We start from the raw sequence: 968 nt of genomic DNA, 5'->3' as shown, positions 1-968 counted from the left end.
CACTCAGCCCTGATTTGAAACAAAACTCGCAAGTTTGGTTCCGCCTGCTCTACTCTAAACTTAACGAGTTAACGCCATGCCGCCGGGCGAGGGGTGCGGGGGAGTAGGGGTGCAATTTTGGAGTAGATACGTTACCCCATCTATGTGAGCCATTAGCAATGCAGATGGTCAGGGTGGTGTGGATGTGAAATCTCACAAGTGTCAGTGAAAATGCTCGAGTGACGCTCCAGGACGGAAACTTTCATTGGTAGCCAGAGGCCAGAGGCCAGAGGCCAGAGGTGTGAAATTAGTTTGACCAATGCCGGCCGCCCTGATCGTACGGCCAGCCGAGAAAAGAGTTCCCCGAATCGTTGTAAGGGGTGGCATTGGTTGACTGGGCTTATCACATCGATGGGTGGGGCTAAGGGGGGGAGCAAAGGAGATGTTCAAACGTTTCTGTAATAGGTCAAACAGTGGTCTTATGAAACGCAAGCACGGGTGGCAATGGAAGTAAAACTGACACATGTCATTATCATGAGAATAGCACTTGATAGGTGTGAAGTTTTGGCCACTGCTTGCCGCCCGGACAAACGACCTTTGATTCGACCGGCTGGGCCTCTGACTTTGACCCCCCCACCCCCCATCTCCCCCTAAATTTCCCTGTCTGAGACGGAAAATGTCTCTGACGGAATTTTTTTTTCTGGCGCCCTTGGGATTCCGTCGTACACAGGTTCGAAGTGTGTATTGTGTTTTTAAAATGATAGGAGTGAGCTCGTTTTGAGGTTAGCTTGTTAGAGTTTAGGTAATTGAAAAGGGGATATCTTTGAATCCACGGATATCTTTAAAAGGGAAGGGGTGCACCTTGCAAATTGTGAATGTTCGGGTATATATGTGTGTGATGTGATGTGTGTGTGTGTACGTATGTGTGTGTGTGTGTGTGTGTGTGTGTGTGTTTGTGTGTGATGTGTGTGTGAGTGTGTGTGTGTGTG

At 48.9% G+C, this 968-nt stretch overlaps 1 protein-coding gene across 1 annotated transcript in view; it reads left to right on the top strand.

Annotated features, from left to right (window-relative positions):
- Positions 1-968, top strand: part of LOC106012732 (tubulin polymerization-promoting protein family member 2) — a gene marked incomplete in the record, with an annotated part of 25,312 nt that overhangs the window by 20,657 nt on the left and 3,687 nt on the right.

The sequence above is a fragment of the Aplysia californica genome, unplaced genomic scaffold (genome assembly GCF_000002075.1).
Source record: "Aplysia californica isolate F4 #8 unplaced genomic scaffold, AplCal3.0 scaffold00475, whole genome shotgun sequence".
NCBI lineage: Eukaryota > Metazoa > Mollusca > Gastropoda > Aplysiida > Aplysiidae > Aplysia > Aplysia californica.
The sequence above is the reverse complement of the archived record's forward strand: the minus strand, read 5'-3'. Positions and strand labels throughout refer to the sequence as shown.